This window comes from Rhinolophus hipposideros, assembly GCF_964194185.1.
Source record: "Rhinolophus hipposideros genome assembly, chromosome: 8".
NCBI lineage: Eukaryota > Metazoa > Chordata > Mammalia > Chiroptera > Rhinolophidae > Rhinolophus > Rhinolophus hipposideros.
The window spans coordinates 82,258,667-82,271,807 of NC_138054.1; positions in this window are offsets into that span (position 1 = coordinate 82,258,667).

A 13,141-nucleotide genomic window follows, 5' to 3' on the forward strand; every position below is an offset into this window, starting at 1 on the left:
TACAGAGGCTTATGCAAGGCAGCAACATAGGAATCAAGAACTATGGGTGCTGAGTTCAAATTCCAATTATACCACTGACTAGTCATGTGACCTTAGATAAGGAATCTCACTCAGCTTCCTTGCGTGGGATGTGCAAATGAAATGAAGAAGAAAATTAGATGAGATCAGTGTGTTAAACAAGGTTAATACATGTTAAGCTCTTAGCAAGATGCCTGACATGGTCATCCCTCTTTAAATGATAACTGTAATATTATTGCTGTTGTCGTTACGTAGTGACTAAATCTGGTCACCTCCAAGATAAATTGGGAGAAAATAGTTCATCAATGTTCCCCTCTTCCCACCCAATTCCTCTCTCCCTTCTAAACGACTGTGCAAACTGTCAATTAAATCTTGATTCATGACGTCCATTTACTCAAGATACATAGTTAGGAGCGAGCAATTTTACTTATCCATCAGCGCTCCCATGTTCTAGGCTCTGTGACTTTGACAATATCAGGGTTGGCAGGTATGGGCATTTCTTCTCATCTTAAAAATAAGCAACCTGAGGCCCAGAATTGGGCCTGAAGTCCCATGACCATCAAAAGCAGAGCCAGGATCCCACCCCAGACTCTTCCCACTCTGCTCCCTGACACCCCATCCCATTTGTACTGGTCAAGAAAATGCCAGCCGAAAATTCTGACTCAATGGGCTTGAACAATGAGGACATTTATGCCCTCACATGACAAGAAGTCCAGGGGAAAGGTGGCTCATTAGTGGCTTCATGATGCCATCAGCCCCTGGTTTCTCTCCTGCTCTTGGCTGGCCACCCTCACTGTGTTGGTTTTGCTTTCCAGGTGGCCCCTCCCAACTCCAAGATGGCAGCCACGATGCAGACCTCAAGCCAGGACATGATAACATCCAGCAGAGAAAATGCTGCCTCTTCTGTGTCTCTTTTTAATAAGCCCTACCCCCACCACCTAGCAGACCTCCCCCTCAGGACTGGCCACTCTTAACCATGGTGGCCCAATGGGATTACCCTGATTGGTTTAGATTCCTCAGGATTTATTAACCCCTAAGAGGGGCAGGGTCAATATCTCAGAGGGACCGGTAGCTGCTGGAATGGGGGCTGTTGGGGTTGCTGATAGGATTGTTGGGTGGACAAGCCTAAAGCTGGTCAGCAGCAGGTAGAGCTCCCCTCTAAGAGCCAAACATCTAGTGTGGGCCCCAGTGATCACGTAGGTATCCATAGTATCTGTTGAATGAATGAATGAGTCGCAGGTTGGTAAAGACATGGGACTTTGGACCAAGAGGTGGGAGGCCACGACTGAGTCCCTGAAGGAAGGGGAGATCCGCCCTCCCTGTGAGTTCTCATTCTGTGCCAATTTCCGATTACTGGAATTGGATAAGAAGTGCAAAGGAAGGAGAGACTCAGAGGTACCTTGTGTTCTCCACCCCCATCTCTCACATACCCCAGGATGTAGGAGGCAGATAGAATGACACAGTCACTGAGCTTCCTGTTCCCTTGAGGTCGGGTTCTGCAAAAGGACATCTAACCAAAGGGACACCCAGCGGAGGAGGGGCAGAAGGGACATTGAACACTTGTGGTGCCCGTTAGGCGCAGCCGGAGGAATGGGTCTCAGGAGACCAAGATTGTTAGAATTTGGGCTGCGGGCAGTCAGGCTAGAGCAGAGGGAAGAGATCATAATCTCCCCCAGCAAAGAGGGGTGTGGAGTTTTATAGGAGGCGGTAAAGGAGGCTGTTCCCCCCTTCAATGGCAAAGGGTTTCAGGGCAGGACCAAGCCCTCCAGCTCCGCACCCTGGCCCAGACGCACAGGCCCGCTGATCACAGGCCCGTAGGAGATAAAACAAGACAGGATCAAGACTAGATGGCTTTTAAGATAAGGTTTCTGCTCCCGACCTAAATATGGCTTAACAGTGCCCACTCACCCACTCCTCTCACCCCCTTGGGGCACTGGTATTGTCACCTGCATTTTCCAGCTGCAGAAACTGAAACTCAAGGATGAGTCACTGACTGATAAGTAGCAGGGCTGGGATTCGAACCCAGGTCTGTCTGGCTGCAGGCCCATGATCTCACCCTACCTCCCACACTCTTCACTGGGATAGTTGGTGACTCAGCCCTGGGTGCCCCTTAGGGGGGGACTAGCCACACCCAGAGATGGGAGGGTAAGGTTGGGTGTGTTAAGGCAGGAAACCTGGGGAAAGGGGTAGGGAGTAATAAGAGACCGATCATTAATTCTGGTGCTCACATAGAGCCCTCCCATTTAGAGCACTTTGTCGCGCACAGAGCCCCTTCCCACCATTGGCTGGCCCAATCCTCAGGTCAGGTCACCTGGATCCAGGGTTCCGTCTCTAGGGTGCAGGGGCCCAGCTCAGGGGCCTCACGGGCCTATGTTGCCAGCCCAATCCCCAGGCTCCCTCCACACGTCCTCCCCCTCACTGTGATGTGCGCATGGGCTGGGACTCCTGTCCCCTCCAACCCCCCCACGGGCCACCCGCCTCATCTCAGTGCCTCTTGAGGGGTAATGGGGGCATTCACACTTGGAGTCTTTGCATTCTGTTCACTACTGAGTTCAGCTGAGAGTCGACCTGACCCTAGAGCAGCCCAGACAACCCAGAGTCAGGATCTGACTGGCTCTCTCTAGCTTGGGATCCTGTTTTATTTGTTGTTGTTGTTGTTGTTGTTTTCTACCTAAAGTAAAGAAGAGATTTTAAAACAATTTGTGAAAACTCGAAGCTGAGAAGGCCAGCCAAGGGATTCCTCCCTGTTCTCTCTCTGCTTTAGATTCCTGGCCACGCCTTGCCCACCTTGGGGCCACTCCTGGAAGGTATTTCCCTGGGCTCTTTGCAAAACTGGCCTCTGTCATCTAGAGCTCAGCGGACAGTCACTCCCTTAGGAAAACAACCCTGCCCTCCCAACCTGAAGCAACCCCCTCCCACCTTTACTTACTCGCCTTCTCCTAGCCTTATTCTAATTCTCTGCTTTGTGCGTTCTGATGCTTTTCTTCATCTTTACTCATTCAGCCATTTGTTTATCTCACTCCAGCACTTAACCAGAATGTAAACACTCCAGATGCAGGGACCACAACATCCCCAGAACCCAGAACAAACCAGAAGTACATGAAATATTGTTGAATGAATGAATGAATGAATGAATGAGGATTGATAGGAAAGCTCATCCTATTTCTCTCAACTGGATTGCTTCCCGCCTGTGTGACCTTGGGCTAGTGGTTTTACTTCTCTGATTTGTGATTGGTTAGTTGGGGTGATAACACCTACCTGTTGGGATCATTTATGAGTCCCATGAACAGGAATTTTTCACCAAACTATTTTGTCTTTCTTGATGAGCGCTTCCATTGGTGAAAAGTTTAGGACAGAGTGGAAGGGGTGGATGTGCAGATTGGAAAGGGGGCATGTTTTATCACCTCCCAGGCCCCTCCCTCAGGACTGAAGGTCATGCTGCAGGCTACCTGCCTCTGCTGGAGGCCCCTCCAGGGGCCCTGCTGGGCTGGGCGGCTGTCCCTTCCCCTGGAGTATCTACTCCTGAAATGAGTCTGCTGCTGGTCTTGGCTCTGCTGCTGGCTGATTGTGGTAAGAGCCCTTTTACTGGGCCCAAACACCATGGGTCTGGGAACCACAGAGCAAAAGGAAGAGAAAATAATTCATCCGGGGTGGCTTATGGCTTCCTAAGAGGGAGAAGGGAAAATGCCATTTTCTGGGTTTCTCCTGTGCTAAGAACCTTACAAACATTTTCTCATTTACACCTCACTGCTCATCGCCCTGCCAGGTGGGTATACCAACCTTATTTTACAGATAAGGAAACAGGCGCTGATAAGAAATATCTCTGGGCCAGCCCGGTGGCTCAGGCGGTTGGAGTTCTGTGCTCCTAACTCTGAAGGTTGCCAGTTCGATTCCCACATGGGCCAGTGGGCTGTCAACCACAAAGTTGTCGCTCCCACAAGGGATGGTGGGCTCCTCACTCTGTAACTAAGACTGAACACGGCACCTTGAGCTGAGCTGCCGCTGAGCTCCCAGATGGCTCAGTTGATTGGAGCGCGTCCTCTCAACCACAAGGTTGCTGGTTCGACTCCCACAAGGGATGGTGGGCTGCGCCCCCTGCAACTAACAACGGCAAATGGACCTGGAGCTGAGCTGCGCCCTCCACAACTACGATTGAAAGGACAACAGCTTGACTTGGAAAAACTCCTGGAGTACACACTGTTCCCCAATAAAGTCCTGTTCCCCTTCAAAAAACAAAAAAAGAAAGAAATATCTCGACTGAGGAAACTCTCTCAGTGAGAAGTAAAACCATGCTGAACCCTGCGTTCTGGTGCCACCCTCTGCAGTCCCCATGGGGCACTCCCTCGAAATCAGTGGTTCTGAGGCATCACAATACCCGGGGGAATTTGTTTAAAGTGCAGTGCTAGGGCCCCACACTCAGAGGGTCTGATTCTGTAGGTCTGGGGTGGGGCCCAGGAACCAGCTTTTTTAACAAGCACTACTAGAGATTCTAATGCGTTTGGCCAAGGATCTCGCTCCAAAACCTTGCAGGCTGCCTGTCCTCTGTCAACCCTCCCCTACCCCCCATGCCTGACATCCAGAGCATGCAGAATTTGTCCCTATGGCTCATCCCGGGGCTGATCAGCCTGTTAATACCAAGAGTTTGTTACAGGAGTCTCAGTTCTTGTGAACACAGTGAAGAATCAAAGGTCAGCAAGCTGATTAATATGCCAGCAGGGTTTATTAGTGACACGTTCTCAGGGAAGAGAATGGGTCTAGCCGAGGTGAGGGAAAGGGACCGAGGCCCCCGGTATTAGTGACACGTTCTCAGGGAAGAGAACAGGCCTAGCCAAGATGGGGGAGATGGGAAAAGGCAAGAGGGAGGTAGAGAGAGAGGGTGGTGGAGATCAAGGGCCAGAGAGCTGAGGACCAGAGAGAGAGAACCCTTGTCCCGAGGACTCATGGTTTGCTGGGTGGGGTGAGGGAGTTACCCATTGATTTGGCAGGAAAAGTGGTGCCTGCTCTTCCACTGAGGGCATGACCTCCTAAGATGGGTGGAGGTCTGTTGACTCAGATCCTTATGTTGCTTCAGACCACCTCTTGTCAGCTGTTGTAAAAACAGATTCGAGGCTGGAGGCAGTTAATCAAAGCTAGTTCTGAGCTTTTTCTGTGGGCGCTTATGGACCCGCTCCCACCCCTCCTCCTCCTACTCCATTTTCTAACTTCTACCTGATAGTTTGACCATTCTGTGCCTGCACAGCTTACTGGGCTGGAAGATCGGAGACCCACAGTCTAGATCTGACTCCATGGAGGGCTGGTACTATCGGCCTGCACTGCTTCCTGTCACATGGGACGGGGTGGGCATGATGCTTCCCAAACCCCAGCCTCTCACACATCCACTGCCGTTCGGTTTAATATTTCATTTCCACTTTACTTTAGTAAAAAACGTTTCTTAATCTAAATAAATTTAGTTAAGAAAACAATAGGGGTGGCCGGATGGCTCAATTGGTTAGAGTGCGAGCTCTGGGCAATAAGGTTGCCAGTTTGATTCCCACATGGGCCAGTCAGCTGCACCCTCCACAAACTAGATTTAGGGACAACTACTTGGAGCTGATGGGCCCTGGAGAAGCGCACTGTTCCCCAATATTCCCAAATAAATAAATAAGAAAAAATATATCACTTGGGTATAGGGAAACCTGTATCACTTGACATAAACAGAAGGTGACCATAGAAATAAATGCAAGGAAAATATAACTCCTTAGACTGAGGAGGTACAAGATTAATAGTCAGGTGAGCTAGCAAGCGCTCGAGAGGTGCTGAGGATAGCCAGGCTCCACTCTGAGACCACCTTCACCTTGCTGGTGTCTGCAGGGTGGAAAAGGAACTGGAAAGGGAATGACTCAGCCACTGTGTGAGTCAGTGCCATTTGGTCCCTTCTCTGGGATGTCAGATGCCAGGGGAAACAAGGATGAGAGCCTTGGGGTCTGCTCTTGGGGAGCGCAAGCGCTGCTGGGGAAAAGAGCAGTTAAGGAGTCGTGGGCAGGGAGCCAGGAGACTCCAACACTAGGCCTGCTTCTGCTCCTTTGCTCCATGGCCTCAAAAGGGAACAGAATGTGCCAAAGTGTGCCACTTTGGCATAAGAATTGTTTTGAGCTGAAGGCGATTGAGAATCGACAACTATGGGAAGAGTTCTCTGCCCTCCCCTTATCTGCCCTAAAGCAGGACATAACCTTCAGGGAGGGAAGAGCAGCTCTTATCATCAAAGATGGGGAGTCAACGCCAAGATGAATTTGCATAAACAGACCTTATAAAATAGCCCTGATCTCCCATTAGTTCCTGGATGTATTTCCTAGCAGTTTTCCCACAATTTATTGTCCCTTGAAGATAAGCCCCTGAGTCTGACCACTGCCTTGAGTTTCACTTCTTTCCTGTAAACTCCTGTTCACGTAAATATTAATAAATATCATGTGCCTTTTCTCCTGTTCATCTGTCTTTTGTTAGTTTAATTCACAGGCCCCCATCCACTAAACCTAAAAGGGTAGGGGGAAAGTTTTTCCTCACTACCACTGGCCTGTAATTCCCCATGGATACCAAAGTGACCAAGGTGACAAAGCTCATGTGATACGGAAAAATAAGTAAAACAAGCTGCACAACAGTATATCCATCTTAACTCTACGGAGGAAATGTGCCACATGAAAGGTTGCCAAGAGAAATGCTCTACCATAGTAGCCAACAGTGTGGGCTCAGGGTCCCCTACACAAGGGTGGCCAGCTCTGTGGTCTCCTGACTCCTAGGGGTGGGATGTTGGGGACAAGTTATTGAACCTCGCTAAGCCTCAATTTCTTTACCTCTAACATGGGGATTATAATAGTGTCTTCACAAGGTACCGTGAGAGATGTGTAACCGACCTCTGGAAAGCGCTTACCACCGTGTCGGTCATGGAGAGACCAGCAGTTGTGAGATCGTTGTGGTTGTTGACTGAATCTTGGCAGCAGCGGCTTACCTTCATTATGTTAATATTGTTCTCCTTCCCCACAGAACTGGTCCTCACCTCATCGGCTGATTAGAGCTCTATGGCGTGATCATGCAGGCCAGCGGGGAGTGTCTCTCCTCAGCTACCTCACCTGTGGCTGTCACTGTGGCTTGGAGGGCCAGGAGCAACCTGTGGACACCACCAACTGGTTCCTTTCCCCTCCCGGGACGGCAGGCAAGCTGGCCACGGTCTGAACTGAAATGTTGCTGGGCATGATCTTAAGCAAGGAGACAGCCACATTCATTCAGTACACTTTTCCTGGGTCAAGAAGGTGGGCTCTGGGTCCCATAGCCTTTTGTACTGTGTACGAGCCGGTCAGGTCTGAGAATCTGGGTCAGGTGCTGGCAACACACTTGGGTGTGACCTTAAACAAGACATTTGTTGGTCTCTCAGTTTCCCACTCTGTAAAATGGGATGTTTTTAGTCTATGTTGGATTATGGATTTGAAAAGCATAACATATGACAAGGTCTGGGTGTTTCTACATAGGAAGGAAGTCTATAAGCTGAAACACGTTAGAACTTCGGATGTTCACGATGATAGCACAACTGTCTCTAGATAAAGAGATACTTAGAGAAGATAATAACAGGTTCAAGGTTTACAACCACCAAGTTTATCTGAAACCTGAGTAATCTCAGCGTCCGTCCGGCAGCTGGCTCACTGTGATTTTTAGAAGAGCAATTATGCAACATTCCAGATTTATTAAGTCAGCTGTTTAGAATTGACGACTCACAATTTTAGACATTGCAACCAAACAATTTTAGATTCCCTGAATCAGGGGTTCTCAGCCTTGATACATGACTTATTTGCCAGAATCTATCATTTTGGAATTGATGGATTGGTGAGTTTGAGATGTGACTTTTCTTTCTATACTATTCATCTCACTTTCTCCCCAGCTTTTTGCTGGAACAGGAATGAGACAGCTGAAATTATACTGGAAAGGTCAATGCAGAGGAATTAACACAATGACCGGGAATCTTCCAGAAAAGGGAAAACTAAGGATGGATAGTAGCTAAAGTAGTAAACGCAGATTCTAACCAGGAATGATGGCAATAGAAGAAAAGAGACCTCATGTAGAATGGGGCTCAATTCCGAATACAGGAGAAACAAGGAGCAGGCTGGGGGTGAGGGGATGGAAAATTACTGTGAGGAAACATCAGGGGTAAGAGAAGATGATGGCTAAACCAACTCAACAGGATTCCTGTTGAAGGCAGGCCAGACATCACCTGGGGATGGTATGGGATGAAGAATTTGATCAGGTATTGAGTGTGATCAGATATCCAGGGTGGGGGTTCTGGCTAGACTTACTTGACAAGATTTTTGCCTTGAGGACGAGGCCTAGTCAAAAACAGGTCTCAGAAGAGCCTGACTAAAGTTTGGTCAAGGAGAATCTTTGTCAGTCCCTTCTCTTGTTCAAGGAAAGAAGAGACATTCTTTTCTCTGAATAATATCAGTCCATTTCTCATCTGGTCACCATTTGTTCATTAAAGACCAGCTAAACCATCAGTAGAGACTTGGTTGTAGAGGACATTTGCTAGGTGTGAGCCATCCATCATTGAATGGGGGAATTTCTACCACAATAAAAGGAAAACAGAGATGAGTCTGTTTCAACCCAGTTTCTGAGTTGAAAAGATTTCTAGATGATGGGTTGCAGCATCTTTAGAAGACGGATGAGAAGGAGAGCAGTGGCAATCTAACACATCTCCTGGTTTGCAGATCAAATGTCTTTGGTGACAGCCTCAGGTGTTCCAGTGAACTTTCTGCGTGGCCCACACAACAGGCATGAAGGTGGCCCATACCTGTTGTCTCATGGCGATTTCTCCGAAGTTGACATCAAGTCATCCAGCTTCGCTTGCTGGGCTTCAGGAAGAAGGCAGTTTTAGTCTGCAGTGATGCCACGTCAGGAAAATGGGAGAATAATTGGAGACTTTAATTTGGAGAATAATAGCCAAATAATGGAGAACCCACAGGGGTGTACTACAGTTTTCCATTGAAACACAAAGCATTACAGTCACCCCCTTTTTTGATCCAAGATAACCAAAGGAAGGTTATTCCTGTTTACAAAATAAGTCTGATCTCATTGGATTATTTACATGAGGGCAGCAAGAATGGTAATTGACCAAATAGCCCTTTTCGAGTTTCCGTTGCTGGGACCTTTCATAAGGAATCTCAGAGTAGACGTTTAAAAGTCTCTCAAAGCAAAGAAGCCAAGCCAGGAACTCACTACCAGACTTTGCCTTCAGCACCTATAGATTTGGGTGAATTCCTCTGTTCTCAAGGTCCCCAGGATATTCTAAGTTTCCTGGGCCTGCCAGGAAGCTGCCTTCCATACTCACCTAGAAAGCTGGAAGCCCAGTAAGCAGGGTACCCGACTCATTTTTCCAAAAGGGCTTTGTAAGCATTGTCTCCATAAAATTAACCTCAGTTCCTGAAACTGCCTGGTTGTATCTGATTTTATGCACATCATTCTCAAATATGACATTCTAATCAAAGCCTTGATAACACAACCAGCATTTCCAATTATTTCCTATTGCAAAGAACAGATTTTATTACGATGAAAATAAAAATACTCAGTAAGCGTTTCTGAATTTTGGAGGAATCGGGTAAGGAGAAAACATAAATGTTTCACTAAATTATTATTATAAGCACAGATACCTTAAAAGACAAGGGAAGTGGGTTCCTTATATCTGGAAAATAGAACATTAAAAAAAACAGCAATGCTGTAAACAAAAACTATAATTAGCCTTCATCAATTCATTCAGTGTCATGTAATTGATTCTTATTCTGCTTGATCTTGGGTTAGCAGTTTTATGAACCCATCAGCTTCTCCATTAATTGTGAAAATCCTTACTCAGTCCAGTGGTACAAGCTGTAAGTTATTTAAGCAATACCGTCATGAAAGATTCTGGCCTGTCGCTCATTGCAAATGTCTTCAGAGAGGAATCAGAGTAAAACAACAAAAGTCTTAAAATGGTTGTGGTTAAATATCTGCTGCACGTTCATTTGACAACAAAATTTGGCTATTTCTGTGGCATCCAACATTTAAAAATAATAACTGGAAATATGAGTGATAACATCAAACAGGACATCATGGGCAGCAAGGGCATTGACAAATTTCTAGAAACTTGCACAATTTTTGAAATAATATTTTATGCATACAAACATAACCTAGAGAGGGATAGGTGTCTCTACTTATTTGACAGTGCTTTCCATGCAACTTCACATATCAAATAAACCAAATTATTTGGCAACATCTCTCCTTTTTACAAAGTGAGGGAACAAATCATTTGAGATTTTCCAAGGGTCCTCTGGGAAATCTCAAAGTCAGTTCAAGAACAAGAAGATTTCATTTAGGATTTGATTTGGGGAAGGCTAAATTGTCAAAAATGTAAAAAAAAAATCTTAGATTAAAAAAAATTATTATTATTATTATTATTATTATTATTATTAATTTTATTGGGGAATATTGGGGAACAGCATGTTTCTTCAGGGCCCACCAGCTCCAAGTTGTTGTCCTACAATCTAGTTGTGGAGGGCACAGCTCAGCTCCAAGTCCAGTCACCATTTTCAATCTTTAGTTGCAGGAGGCGCAGCCCACCATCCCATGCGGGAATCGAACCGGCAACCCCACGTTGAGAGCTCACGGTCCAACCAACTTGAGTACCGGCAACCCTGTTGTTCAGAGCTCACGCTCTAACCAACTGAGCCATCCAGCCGCCCCTCTTAGATCTTTTAAATGTAAGAAGTGTCAGTTCTCTCAAATAATCAAGGACATGGTAACGCCTCCCATAAAGTACAAGAAATATTCTGATAAAACAAAATCTTGCTTCCTAGTCAGGTTACCATTTACAGCAAACCAATAATCCAAGAAAATTTGGTTGTTTTAACAGAGAGAAAACCAAATTCTAGTTTTGCATCAGTGTATTTTTGTTATCAAAGTTCATTTTAAAAATCTAATAAATAAATTACTCAATCTTAGCCAGCTTGACCACACATAAAACCCCTTTTCTGCAAAACTATAACTTTCTGTATCCGTTCAGGTTTGGTCCTATTCTTTCCTCTTACTCGTTCTGGAACAACCCATCATCTTACTTTAGGACAAAATTACTCCCTTTTCCCTGAACAAAAACACATACCCATTATACCTTGTATATTTTTCCTTATTAAAAACACGTCCTCATATCCTTGCATACGTTGTTTCCCTTATTATTTGTAGGAGTTTTATTTTCATATTTTGATCATAATTGTACCCACGAGTAATCATTTCTCTAGTACAGAGAAAACTAGAAAGGAGAAAATTCTCTGCCACATACCAGTACTCTATAGCAGACCAGCAAACTTTATGACTGCACTTCACAATTTTTAGAGACATATGATTCTTATAGTACATTTTCCAACGTGGGAAAAAGAACCTGTTTACGAACAGACCCAGGTCTATTTAGAGTCTTTCTACCATAGCAAAATAAGAAACTAAAAGTATATAAATTTAAACTTATGTTTAGTAATCTGTGTTTCAGTCATTTATCTTACTTAGAAATGATCTAGACATTTAATAAATATCCATTACTTCATTTAACTTAGCATAGGTCTAAGGTTGGAAGTTACCAAAATGACCTTGAAAACTTTTTTAGGCAGAAATATTACAATACAAAACAAAATTTAATTTCCAGTTATTTCTCTGTTAACTATTTTTACAGCCCATGCATGTTAGGCAAGTATTACAAAAGCACACACACACACACACACACACACACACCAAACCTAAGAACAGCTAAATACGTGGAGTTTTTGTTTTACTGTTGTGCTTAACATACATGAAGTAATGGATATTAAGCAACTTCTTTTTATTGCATTTTGTACGATTATTTTTAGGTTGAATTTATGATTTTATAATCTTGAATATCTAGTAGATATATTAGCTTTTTGGGCTTATAAATACAAATAAAATTAAAATATGTGCCCATTTTATATTTAATGCTGATGATTTGAAAGACATAGCTGTGTTTCTTAAACCAAAAAAATTTAACTAATCATATTTACCAAAGATTGATGTAACGCACATGAACTCGAAAATATTTGGGTTTGTTTCCATCTTTTTGGGAGCTTTAGGAATATATAATTTATATAAGTGCTCTTTTTTATCTAAACCAATTTGAATAGAAGTCCTTTAAGGGATTTTATAAATGAATTTGGTGATAATACCATCCAGAAGTAGAAAATTTTCATATATAAAACATACATACATAACCATACAAACACACAAAAATAGATTTCTCAGTTTGCAGCTTTCATTCTAAAATTTCTGCTGTGAGTCAGGCAAACAGAGTAATACACCCCCCCCCCCCTTTGCTCCATGTTTATATTTTTTATCTGAATGTTTTTGGCAGGTGGGACACGTTGAGGTTACTTTATTCAACATGAGGGTTAAAGCTTTGTACAATATTTGTGGAGGAGATTTTTAAGACTTTCATTTATCCCAATATGTAACCTTAAGGAAAGTGTAGACTACATTTTGGGTGAGAGATGAGAGGACAGCAATAGCTGCCTGGATGTCTCCAAAGTCCGTGTGAGTGGGCAAAGTGTCCAGTCTGTTTCCAATGAGCCTTTTTATTTTTCATCTTCCATTGCTTTTTGGGGGAGTCCCTGAGGCCCTTGAGAGCCCCCAGTGGGGGGCAGGGCCGTATATTCGAGTGACTGAAGGGCTGGAGTAGAAGGGACAAGGCTTGGCAGGAGCAGACAGGGAGATGGAGGAGGTAGGGGCTTGAGGGGGGTCCTATTAAAGGATTCAAGGGAACTGAAGGAAGGACTGAGGTGGTTAGAGGGGGAAAAAGGAAGAGAGAGGTCTTAGAGGAGCCAGTTCGGGGAGATCTCAAGTTTCCCAAAGAGGCCACTGGAGTTCTGTAGTATCCCTAGTAAAATCATGCCCCAGGAAAGGAAGCAGACAGAGTCGGCGGAGCATATAGACAGCAGATTCGAGAAGGGAGTTTCCAGTCAACTGAGAAGCACCTATGTTCTTAATTAATGTGTGTATACACTTATGAACAGACACTTAAGACTCTAACCTGCCATCTGTTTCTTCCAGAGACTAACCTCTTACCAACACAGATGTCTAG